Raw genomic sequence first — 12995 nt, forward strand, 5'->3', positions numbered from 1 at the left:
TTGCAATTTATTGGTGCTAATATAAAAAAAATTGTAAAGATCAAAAATATAAGGTCTGTATATAAATTTCTGCACCTTCCATTTGTAAAGTACCTTTAATATTTTAATCTTTTCTGATAGTTTTCTAACCCACAATTTATGTTTTAAAGGTTTATCTTTAACAGGTTATATGATCAAAGTTAGTTGTCGTTATCAACAAATATGAACATACTGTTTGTCAAATCTGATTATTATTTATTCATTAACACTTTCTCTGATATTGTGAGCAATACAGATGTTTGCCAGTTTCATGTTACACAATTATGGTTATTATTGAACTGCTGATTGCAAATTTATCTTTACTTATTATTATTTTTCCTTCCCCTGTCCCATCAACTTGTCCTCCCTCTTCTGTCCAAAGGCTTTCCAGGTAGAAGTCTTCTTCGATCGACAGATTGAACTTTCCACCCTTTACCACTAACTCTTTATATGAAGGTTGCTTTGTTCTAGCTGTAGAAAATTCAAAATATGAATTCGAAATCATTTTTCGTGAGGACAGAGAATCCGGTTTTTCACAGCAATTTAACCATTAAGTACCTCAGAAGCGGTGCAGTCATGAATTATCAGCTGTCTCTGAAACACCTAAGCTAGGATTTAGGGGGTCGATGTCTGGCCATGAAGTTTGGCTTGAAAATCATATCATATCCGTGAATAATTGCGAGAGTATTATAAGAAACTGGCCATGAAGAGAAAGTCTTGGATTGAAGTAAGGGAGTACTTCTCCCTAGATCAACACTTAACCTCGAAAAATTGTTTTAGATGAGGCTGTATGAAACATTAATCCCTATACTATAGAAAAAACATGCCTTATAAAACAATTGATCTGCTTTAGAGCTAGGGACAAAATAGCGAATAGTTCAGTGCTAGAAGTACATCCACGAGTGAGATTCAACCTAATGATGAAAGAAATTATGGCAGGAGTGCATCGAAAGTCGTTAACCTTTAGCGACTATCTTGATACCTCTCGTTGCTTAAAATTCCAAGGATATGGCGGACACAAATGCCAGTAGTGAAGCAAAGTAGCTGTATTCTACATTTAGTGTGCAGCATGTAGGCATGTAAAAAAAAAAAAAGTCCATAGAAAAAAGGTAATGGCTGACCCGATTAGTGCTTACAGTGTGTGGCGCGAATGCCAATCCAAGGCTATCGAAGGATAAGGTGGGTAGAAGAGACTGTCCTGTCAACTTAACATGGTGCAAGATGGTGAAGTGGACCCAGTATGAACAAAATGACCATCATTCAGCTCAACATGGGCTGCCGGCATCTTGAGAGCTATCGGAATATTCAGAAACTAAAGAGCCGTGGGAACTTGGTCACGCGGTTTGGCTTCTGTTGAGGGTTATAGTAAGGAGAGGAGGCTCAGGGCTGTTTTAATTAACAAGTTATATTCATTTATGAATTACTTCAATAAATGTCATTAATACAAAGAATTATTAATTTACTGATCAGACCACCTCTTATCTGTAACTTCTCAATATTCTGAAAGAGGGGTTTAACTGTTACTGTGAAATGAACTAAGATCTTTATTGCTTCATTTCACTCATTGGTGATAAGATTAGAATAGCTAATAAGTAGATCAATCACTTCTAAATAATTGGTTATATACAAATTTATCAATATTAATTTTCGTGAAAAATATATTTAAACAAAATATAAATATCGGAGGCCAGAAATATTTGTTATATCCCCCCCTTACTGTATCTTTCTTCTCATCGAGTTCTTACATCAGTAGCCATTTATCCTATCATTTTTTTTTGAAAATTTATTAATTAATTAAATTTCACTAAAGAATCTTCTTTCATCCAGAATCCATATTATTTAAAACATATTTATCCTTAAGGAAGTTAAGTAGTTATAGTTCTTTCGTAATGTTATTTGAATTGCTTTACAGTTTTTTTATCTTTAAGAATCAAGAAATATGTCTGGCATAAATTAGCCTAAGAGTAATATTTATTAAAGTCTATATACCATTAGGAAATATTAACTCAACGCCTATCATGTAAGTAGTATTTTGGAGGCCATATTGGAAGAAAACATAATGGGGGTTTGGTTATAGACGTATTTCTGTTGTTTTGATTTTTCATAAATTAATTGGTAAATTTTCTTTCTAAAATTCCACATTTACCTAAATTTTAAGGTTAAGGTAAGAAAATATTTAAAATACATATGTGACATATGTCTGGTAAGCTGTAGGATTGTCAACAACATTATTCAAAACTATACAAAGCTATTTTATAGCTACATTAGTGTGGATTGTAGTTTGCTACAATAAAACTATTCCTGGCTCTTAGCTGGTGCTTCCTTTATAGGGAAAGCTTGGAAGAATTTTCGTTTATATTTAGTTATTCAGTTATTGTTTCTTAAGTTGTGATAGTTGGTTTCAAGTAAGTGTGGTTTTACTTAATTATCTGTTCCTATTATAAATAAGTCCTAAAGTTACTTCTAATTACTTTTTATGATTATGATGTCATGATTGTTTGTGACTTTAATGATTTGTGAAGTTATTGGTCTGATTGAATAATGATTTAAGGAATGTTCGATGAGATAGTTTTTTTAATGTACATTCATTGTTGACAGCCACATCTCACAATATGGTTTTAATAGTTTTTCTATTTTTGATTGGTATTGAAAACTCTTGTCATTACTGTAAAGAGGAAGAAAAGTGTGTTGAATATTTGTCCGTATTTCCACAACTGAAGGGATGAAACTGTGTTGTATACTACCATTTATATATGAATTCATTTATATTTGTGTAATGTTAGCTGTTATAAAATACACTCTCTTATATAGTACCACATTAAGTAAAATCATATAAGTTTCCTTTTTTGATGGAATCCTTATCTGAAGCTCATTTTCATTCTATCATTTTGTCATGAAACAGCTATGTTACCTAATTATTCATATTAGTGACCCTTCACAGATTAAATTTTTTTTTTATATTTATATACTTTTTAGTATATTTTTTGGCTTTAATCATTAGAATCATTCCTAAAAATTACATTTTAAATGCCTTAGCTTTAGGTTGGATTGCTGAATTATTAAGAAGATTTGTATGTTTGGTAGTGAAGCTCATGTAAATTCTATTTTTATCATTTTTCTAGTCGTAATAACAATTTGTGACTCTAGAACTAGATTTTTAGTCAAAGTAAGAATGGTATTATGCTTCAAAATTCTTTATGAATTACTTGTGTCTTGGTGTAAAGTCTTTGTGAATTTACTCTCTTAGCTATTGGTACTGTCTTAATCTTCATAGCTTTTTTAAGCTTTATCAATTTTGTCTAGAATAACTTCAGCAATGCTGATGTATTGTTTTTAATGAATGCCTAATTTTAATTGTTACTAAAACTAACTTTCAGAAGAATATTTTCTTCATATTACAAGATGTCTGTGAGGACAAAATGTTTACACTCTTTTAGCAATCGTATATTTTTTTGTTAGTAAGAAATTTGAATCCATTCTTGGTCTATGGATTATCCATCCCTTTATTTTGGTTAGTGATTAAGGGTGGTTAATATACTAACAAAAGTGAATTTAAGGAAATTAGTTTTACCAATTTTTGTAATGGTGTTACAAAAGATAGGTATACTGTTTGTGAAATTTGGTTGTTCTTTTTAAGATGAAAGTTAAAATGGCCATACTAGAGATAGACAATTCAATTCTTTTAACTGGACCAATTATTAACAATGCACTCCGTGTGAATTGTTTTTTTGAACAATTCTTCGTTTGATTCTTTATACCTTACTCCATTTTTTCAAGGATTTTTTAATCCAGAACAACCTAAATTCCCTAATCTCATGGGTTTTATTTTATTTATTTTTTAAAAATAAAACAAATATTTAAAATTTACTATATTAGTTCAATATATATTGTATTGATGATGTACACAATATCTTAAATTAGCATTTAATACTAGGCAATTGGCAGATTGGCATTTTTCTCTGTTGTGTAGAACATTGCCATATAGTAAATAACAGGCAGACAGCATGGAACATGCTATATACTATTTTATCATCCTACATTTTCTGGAACCTTTTTTTCTGCCTTAATTTTATAAGGCATACCACTATTGTTGATCCTGCTCTTGTGATCGAATTATTTAATTCAGATTCCTTCCTTTATGGTATATAATGATTTCATTTTGCGGTTTTATTTATTTAGAAGCAGTATACAGACAATTATAGTGAGTAGGTTGGTCGATGTTAGACATGTTACAATCTCAAAAAAAAAAAAGGCCATCCGGACCTGCCCCACTAAGACTCCCAGGGTGCGACGGCCATATATCACTTTAAATATTTGCTTAAAACAGGAAGAGGAGACTTTAAGATAGTTTAATCGAGCAATATTTAAAAAGAGCCTGAAATTGAAAAAGGCATACAGAAGACAACATACTTTTATACTCCTTAATTAAACTCTCCCATTTTAATTTTCTAAGTTGTTTTGTGAACAGTAGCCAGTGTTACTGATATTACTTAATACCATTAAGAGGCAGATTTTTCCGCTTATCCTGTGTTGTTTATGGCTTGATGGTGTCATAATTCTCTAGATTAGCTTATATTTTCTCATTAGGCTTTGGTTAATGTTGATCCTGCAAAGAACATATGACCACAACCCCATTCAATAAATTTAATGTTATCTTACATTGTTGATAGTTGTGATGTACAGGGTTGTCAAAAAAATCATGATGCATTTTTTATGCTTTAAAAACTTAATATATTTAAATTAAATAAAGATCTTGCTATATGTTTCCCATTTTCTCGATAACCTTTTTCCATCTTTCAGGGAGCTTCATAATTCCTCGTTCTTTGAAGGACCTTTCTTTGTTGGTGAAATACTGAGCAAGGTACTGATTTACAGCCTCATCTGAGTTGAATATCATTCCACACAAGGAATTTTGGAGAGAAAAATACAGATAGAAGTCTGAGGGTGCAAGGTCAGGCAGGCGAGTATGGTGGTTGTGGCTACAACATCCCCTCCAAGTCTGAATATGTTTTGGTGGGTGACAAAACTTGTATATGTGTAACCTCAATACAACACCTTTAAAATTAACAAGTTCTGGACTTATCTGGAAGATGGATTTTTTCAATTACTGATAGTACTCTTCTGAAGCAATTTTTTGGCTCCTTGGTATAATTTTGATGAATACAATGCCTTAATAATCCCACATTGAAAACATAATCTTTCTTTAAAAAAATATCTTCTTAAGGTGTTTATAGTGCATCATCGTGCCAAGACCAAGACTATTATTGCATATGATTCACTTATCACCAGTTATCAATCTCATCAAAAAAAGGACTTTTCCTCACATATAATCATCAAGTCATGTGTTATTCGTTCTATTATATGAGCTTTGATTTTTGAGCTTATAATTTAATAAACCATTACTGGCATGGTGTTCTCATAGAGCACCTTGGCACAAAATTATTTGAAACTTCTCACAAACTTGGTGCACATTTTAAAGACATGGAACAACAAAATGAAATGTAAATGCTCTTCCACATTCAACTTGTAAAATCTACTAACCTTTAAATATAAAAGAGTCATTTTATTTCTTTTCTTAAGCCATATTTATAATAAATCCCACAACTTTTAGCTGCTAACTAACGACAGTAATATAGTTGTGGATAGTTTTAATATTGCCAAAAATGAACAATCATCACCCTATTATGAAATTGCATCATGACTTTTCTGACAACCAAATAGTTTAGCATATTATGTAGATGGTTTTATACATTTGGTACTCATAAACTTATTTTTATTAGATTATTTGTTTAAATTTTTTTTAGTGAGATTAGAGTTCATATAAAGGTTTATTAACTAAAACTTCAGGAGCCATGGTCCTCTTATATTACCACAGTCTTACTTATTATTGCTTCTTAGAGCTCTTATTTTAAGAACGTTTTCATATTGTAGCAAAAGTGAAGAAAATCCTTAGGAGTGTTACATATATCATTGGTAATGTCAAGTGACAGAATTTCTAAGGAGTTCTTTTATTTAATTCAAAGGAATTGGAATTATTATATTGGTGTATTTATTCTAATATATTTATAGGTTCATATTTCTTCAATCACTTCTATGCTATCTATGGAAGTTCAGATAAAATTATAGTTATGCTAAATAAATGAAAATTTCATCAACATTTAAAATAAAATTACAAAAATTATTGCTTAGGTTTGGTGCGGCTTGTCGAATAGAGCAAATTAGTGAGGTGGAGGGTAGGAATTAAATGCAGAATTTAAATTGCACACTCTTATAGTGGGATATAGAAATGGGTTGAGCCTTGTATAGAAAGGATGGTAGGAAGGGTAGAGCTTCTTTAAGTTGGTATAAAGCAGAGTTATAGGTTTGTCTCTAGTGATGCCAAAAGCAAATGTGTTGAACTGTTCATAAGTCATTTAAGTTTAACTTCAGGTTACTCTGAGTCCTTTGTACAGGAGACAGCCATATTTAAATTGGAGGAAAATTAAGATTTTGTTTTAATTGGGAGGGGATAGTTAAATTTCTTAAGTAGTGATATGGTTCGACAGGAAGGTTGAGAGATGTGTTGTTCCCAGGAGATGCTTTGGTCAAAAGTGACCCCAAGGTTTTTGATTGATGTATTAATAGAGATTTGTTCAATATAAGGTTGGGCAGTCCAGAGAGTGGGAGGTCCAATCATAATGGCTTTACAGTGTTTAACATAGTCATGCTGTGTGTTGTCAAGGCACTTATTCTATTGATATCTTCTCATATTTTCAAGATGGCTTCAAAAGCATCTATGAACTCAAAGGAAAAGTAAATTTGAATTTCATCGATATATAGATGATAATGAGACATTGATGGAGAGTGGAAGGTCATTGATGAAGATGGAAAATAGGGCAGACGATAAAAAGGAAGCTTGTGGTCATGCTAATGAGCAGAGAGAGGTAAAGGACTAGAGGGAGTATAATTAGGGTTAGCATATTAAAAATGAACAGTGAGAAAGGATTGGAGCCATTGAAAGCCTCTGACTGTGAAGTTTATTAAGGATAATATGGTCGACAGAATCAAAGACTTTCAAAAAGTCAAGGAGAATAAGGATGATGAGTTTCCACTGGTCTATATTTGTGTGGAGACCATAGATTTTAATTAGGATGAGCAGAGCTGAACTGAGTTACCAGGCTGGAAACCTGACTGGAGGTGGTTCAAAGTTAATATGCTAATACAGGTGAGGTAGTTGAGATTGAACTGTATGGGTTCGGAAAGACCTGAGAATTAAATTATACAAAAATCATTTAGGGTGCTTGAATTAAATTTTTTCTTCAATGGATGAGGAAGGGAACATTTTAAATGAAAAAGTTGAAAATATGGTAGAGTAGAAAGGTATGAGTATGAGAAGAAAGGAAGATAATAAGGCTTTGATCAATTTAACTTAGATTTAAACATGTTTTTAATAATTTCCATGGGATTTAAGAATGGATTTTAGAAGATCACTAGGAGTGCTAAATGAAATGGAATTTAAGTAGATTTGCCTGCAGAAAGTTAATAGGAGTGCTGGATAGGGATTAATAGAAATAAAGGGATAAATTTGTATTGTATTGAGAGGATCGAGTGCTTTTATAGTAATATTATTTTCACTGTATCTGATGTGTTCAAACCTGTGCGTTTGTGCATGTCAGATTTTGGGTGGCAAATTGTTCTTGTTGCATGTGGAGCATAACTTGAGGATAATGTAAAGGTGGATGGTTAGGGTTTCTTCTATGGAATTAATGAGGTTTCCACTAGATAGCATCAAGATTAGATATCAGGGGTTAAGAAGAAAGAAAATCAAGGTGTCAAGAGCATATAGTTCCCTAACTGTATGCTCCTGACACCTTGATTTATTTCTCCCTAAAAAACTGCATAATAGGAAGGTTATATGAAACCTAAATGAGGTGATGAGGCTTGAAGTTAATCATGGGTGTGTAAGGTTGTAAAGATTGTCAAGTAAGGGAACATTAGGTGTGATGTGTTAAGGTTGTAAAGGACTGGATTAAGTAGAGGTAAAAGGAGTAAATAGTTCATTTAATGAAAGGTTGTAGAGGGAAATGGAACAACACAATGTTGATGATTGATCTTTGTTTAGACTAGTTAGGAGATAAACATATTAAAGTCCTTACTCCTAGAAGGTTGAGGAGTGACACCTGAAGTTCCCATTTTTATATATCACAAAGTCAAGCATAGTAACATTACAGCCATCCTAAATAAAATTAAAGCTGACAAAATGTGCCACTAGATTGACTCAGTTAACTTTTTTGCTAATAAGTTTCCAAAATAAAAAGTCACGATTCACTAATTTTGAAGTAAAAAAGGGAGGTGTGTATGTATATAAATAAAACATATTGTTAATACTATTTGTTTTTATCTAGAGCTAGGCATTGGAATAACAAAATTCGAAGGTTGATTTTTTCTGCAAAATCTCAGAATTCACACATTCATTAATGCTCTTCAATTCTTATATATTACGATTTTTCTATAGGACAACAATAGTTTACTGGTGAAATTATGTAGGAGATGGCTTTAATGCAAGGATGCATAGCTTCTTCAACACTAAAAAAAAAACTTTTCTTAAGGTCCTTTGCTTTATCTTGCCCAACACCCTATAGAACTGTAGTCATTTTCTCCATGTGTTCATTCAATTTTTTTAGTGTTTTCCTGAACAGTAATTATGTTATAAGTGTTAAGGTTCATCTAAAAATTATCATTAATAGTTTATAAGGCTCTATGCTTAAGGTAATATTTAGAAATTATTCTGAAGTACTATGCTTGTAAAAAAAAAAAAAAAAAAAAAATAATTCAGAAAAAACTGAACAAATGTCAGTGTTTCAAGATACGTAGGCTACAAAGATATGTAATTTTGGTGATAAGCATATCTATGAGATTGTACAATGGACACTGTACACACATATGTATAAATCTCATTTATCTCTCATGGACACTTCTACCTACGTCCCTACACCTTAAAAAATACCTAAAACTTTAGTTTTATTAAAAAAAAAACTTAAAGTGATGAATTTTTCTTGGTTTTAGTAACTTATAATCTAAAAGATAAGTAAGATAATACTGTGCAGTTTTTTAGTTGATCACATAAAAAAAAAAATTGGGATTTTGTTAATTACTGTATTTTTCTTGACCTATTTCATTTACAAAAAAAAAAAAAGATACCTGATGACAGAATTTTGAACAACCTTTTCAATATTTTAGTTTAAAAATGAATATAAAAGTTTATTTCTTTCTAACTAACTCAAAAGTCTAGAATATCATTTTTTTTTTTTTTTTCCATTTTGATTTATTATGTTAAAATGAAGAATTAATTTTAAAAATATAACTAAAAACTAAGACAAATGTTTTCTTTTTAATGTGAAATTTATTTGAGGAGTTTACTCTTATTTTTGCTGTTATTATAATATTCTTCATATAAATTATTATCAGCCATTATTGATTTTAATGAATCAGATGAAAATGTTAGGTAACAAATTTGATTTGGTTCTTAGATGGGGAATTAAAGAACAGGACACCTAATGACGTGAAAAGACTTCTGTTATGAACCCTACCCACTGAACATGCTTACTGGCCGCTGTATTGAGGTATGGATATCAATTTATTACTTATTAACTCTTCCACTTTTTTTTTGTTAATAAATATTCTCAATTAGTTGTAGAATGTCCATACTAATCATTTAAGTTTAACTTGGATCAAGTTTTCATTATTATTAAGATTCAGGTATATGTAAAATAAATAATCCCAGTATAGTAATTAATGATATACTTATCTTAAATAAAATAATACTTTTTTTCTTTCCATGGTTTGGAATTCAATAATTTTACTTTGAAAAAACTTGACTTCATTTTCTTTACAAATCTTTTTCCGTATCTCGTAAGGAGGTTTTAAGCAATATCAATGTCCTTTGACAACTCAGAGCAAAATAGCATGTGAAAATACTGATTTTATTTGCATTGTTAGATATTTCCTCCACTTTTCATAGAAAATATGCTTAAAAAATTTGAACCAAACTTCTTCTTTTCTTTCCTCTTTATGCCTCCTAGCATAAAGGAGCCTCTATCAGGATTAATTTTCTGTTTTGTCAAACCAGTAATTCGTTTCACTTAAGGTTTTGGGATATACTCAATAAAAAAGTTTTTATGTAATTGGTTATTATTTAAATTAATCATTTATTGCATCAATAAATATCAAATAATAAAAAAATGTGTCAGAATCTTTACAACTAGCCTTAAAATAAAAAGTGAGCAAAGTGTAGTTAATATACGATGAGTATAGCTTCCCTCACTACTTTTGTTAGGTCCATTATCCGTAAGATTGATATTTCATCATCAATGAGAATAAAATCTATGGGCAAATCATTTTTGAGGTATGTGTTACATCCAGGAAAATGCTCTCATGCATGCATAAGCAAAAGTATTGAATGGAATTTGAAAAGGAAATTATGTTATGGCATGCTTTTGTGGAAGAAGCAGATAGAATTTGATATTGGACTGTACAAATAGTCCAGATTCATTTCAAAAATGAATATTGAATCATATGAGAAGATGGTTGGGGGTACGGTCAAAATATAACACAAAGAAGTTGAAATAACTTATATAATAGTGCCTATGTTTCGGCCAGAATTTCTAGCCTTCATTAGGGCTAAAAAACAAAGAACAAGATAACAACCTATGAACACAAAAATAAAATATAAGCAGAATGACATATAGTTAATAATTGTTCAGAATAAAATTAAAATGATGAAAGAAGTGGAAAATAAAATGTATATATACGTAATTGAATTAGTAAGTAAAAATAACATAATTAAGGAAATAAAATAAAAATTTGAAGTTATATAATGCAGAGGAATATGAGTATATTATTTTATTTATATATATATATATATATATATATAGTTGACCGTAAAGATTCAAATATAAGAAGATGGTCAGGATTGCGATAAAAAAAAGAACAAATAGTTTAAAACTATTTTAATGTCCGACGTTTCGCCCCACTTTGCAGGGCTAAAAATAAAAGCCTTTTTAGCCCTGATGAAACCCCTTTTTATTTTAATTTCTTTTAAATTTTTATTTTATTTCCTTAATTATGTTATTTTTACTTACTTATTCAATTACGTATATATACATTTTATTTTCTACTTTTTACATTTTATTTTTTATTAATCTTGTTCTTTGTTTTTTGGCCCAATGAAGGCTAGGAATTCTGGCCGAAACGTTGGCACTATTAAATAAGTTATTTCAACGTATTTGTGTTACATTTTGACCACACCCCCTAATCATCTTCTCATATGAATCAATATTTATTTTTTAAATGAATCTAGAATGGGCCTTCACAACTTAAAAGAGTAAAAAACAAAAAAAAACAGATTGCACATGATTTAGAAATAATAATCAGGTGGAAAAAAGAAAGCGGGTAGAGGTAGGGGTGAAGAGCAGATATAACAGAAAAATAGGAAGAACAATTTTGTAGGAATTTAAAAAAAAAAATATATATATATATATATAAGATGAGAACCTGAACACTAAAATACTTTTCAGAATTTATTTTGAAAGTTAAAATATAGACTCAATAAATAGATGAGATGAAAGTACCACTTATGTCAATAGTAATAATAAAAATGAATATGTAATTGAATGTAAGAACAACTACCTTCTTGGCTCACAATTTTTAAATAAAATGTTAGAAAAGTGAAAAAAAAAACTAACTAAAGAAGTTTTTGGGAAAGCAATTATGCCCAATACTAAAAGGTAATAAAGTCGAAGATCATAAAAGGGACTGTCAGGTAGGCAAAAACTGAAATAAGGGTTTTAGCAGGTAATTTCTAGAGTACCATGCCCCCTTCAAAACTAGTATGAATGCATTAGCAAAATTATATATTTGACTCTGTTTACTATGTTTGTAAAATATATATACATATATGTGTAAAAAATCATGGTTCTTATTTTTATAGAAAAAGAGAATCAACTTTATAGTGAAAGGATGAAATACACATAAGACAAGACAGCTAGAAAAAAAGTTATTTCCAAAATTATATATTAAAATTAATATAGAAACTAAATATGATTCTGACATAATTACCAAAAATTATTTCAAATAAGAGGTTAAAAAGTAAAATAATTTTTACTACTTTTTCTTTTCTTTTTTTAAGAAAGTTAAATTAAAGAATAGATATAGTTCTCAAGTTATCAATTTTGTATTTTTTAGAGGTGGAGCTTCATCATTATTGATTTTGATCAATGCCAGACAAAAAAGCTTTTTCTTGAAAAACTGGAAATTTTGTTCGATTGCCACTATCTATAGTTTATGACTAGTAGCTAACTCAAAAATGCTGCAAATTATTATGTAAGAGTTTACTAATTAAATGATTAATTTATTACATCAAAATATAACAAAACATTTTAGAATCATTATTACAGTAAGTCTATAAATGGAATTTGGTCCGGGTGCGGTCAAATAAAACTCAAATAGTAAATTAGTGTACTATTTTTATTTGAGCCAACATTTCACCCCACATTTCAGGGCTAAAAAAAATACAAACACTTAACATAAGTAAAAAAAAAAAATAACTGGAAAATAACAAAGGTATACAATGAAACGTAAAAATTAAATAAGAAAAATTAAAAGGTTATAAACAATAAGTGAAAACGGTAATAGTAACAGATAAAAAGAAGAAATATTATAGAAAGTACAAATTAAGAGATGAAAAGGGATAAGAATACAATCCCTAATTAAAATATAAATAATAGATTGAAGTTTGTCGGGGGGTGCGGTCAGCAAAGAACAACATAAATAAACAAAACCATATTTATTTATTTTATGCCGATGTTTCGACCTGAGTTTCAGGTCTTCGTCAGGGCTGTAGAACAAAAGAGATAACAACAACATTTAGAGTAACATACAATTGAAAAGGAATAGTATAAAAACAAATTTAGAATTATACAAAATATTGAATTAGATCA

General features: G+C 29.9%; 1 protein-coding gene across 1 annotated transcript in view; it reads left to right on the forward strand.

Moving 5' to 3' along the window:
- Positions 1-2050: 2050 nt before the first annotated feature.
- The window catches only part of LOC106684569 (poly(A) polymerase type 3), a 37984-nt gene continuing 27039 nt past the window's right edge, over positions 2051-12995 (forward strand). The window contains exons 1-3 of the mRNA XM_067051419.1: positions 2051-2182; positions 4819-5031; positions 9528-9620. The gene's annotated coding sequence lies outside the window, so the exon portion shown is untranslated. The remainder of the gene's footprint in view (positions 2183-4818; positions 5032-9527; positions 9621-12995) is intronic.

The sequence above is a fragment of the Halyomorpha halys genome, unplaced genomic scaffold, assembly GCF_000696795.3.
Source record: "Halyomorpha halys isolate HHAL.00 unplaced genomic scaffold, Hhal_1.1 Scaffold594.1, whole genome shotgun sequence".
In the NCBI taxonomy this organism is placed as follows: Eukaryota; Metazoa; Arthropoda; class Insecta; order Hemiptera; family Pentatomidae; genus Halyomorpha; species Halyomorpha halys.